A 514-nucleotide genomic window follows, 5' to 3' on the forward strand; every position below is an offset into this window, starting at 1 on the left:
TTAAGAAGAGGAGGGGATTTTGTCCCTCAGCGACATTTGGCTAAATCTAGAGACATTTTTTATTTTCACAGCTGGGTGCGGAGTGAGGAGTGGGTACTGCTACTGGCATCTGGTGGGTAGGGGCCACGGATACTGCTTAACATTCTACAATGCACAGGAGAGGTCCCTACAACAGAGAAATATTCTCCCGAAAGTTTCAGCAGTGCCAAGTTTGAGTAATTCTGCTCTTCACCATCAGGTTTCCTTCTCTTGGAGCCTGCTACCAGCCAATGACATCAGGATCTAACCTGAGACGAACCTAGGTGTTCTATACCGCAGCCTGGTGTACCGAAGAGTGCCTAAGGTTTGCAAGCTCGCTAGCTGTGGCTCCCCCTCTCGCTAGCTTGAGCTAGTTATTTAAACCCTTGGAGATGCCTTTCTTTAAATTAAAAAAAAATAAATAAATCTGCACAATATGAATCATACCTACCTCATAAGGTTGCGGTGAACACTGAATCAAGTACATATATACATA

The sequence above is a fragment of the Pan paniscus genome, chromosome 2 (assembly GCF_029289425.2).
Source record: "Pan paniscus chromosome 2, NHGRI_mPanPan1-v2.0_pri, whole genome shotgun sequence".
Lineage (NCBI taxonomy): Eukaryota > Metazoa > Chordata > Mammalia > Primates > Hominidae > Pan > Pan paniscus.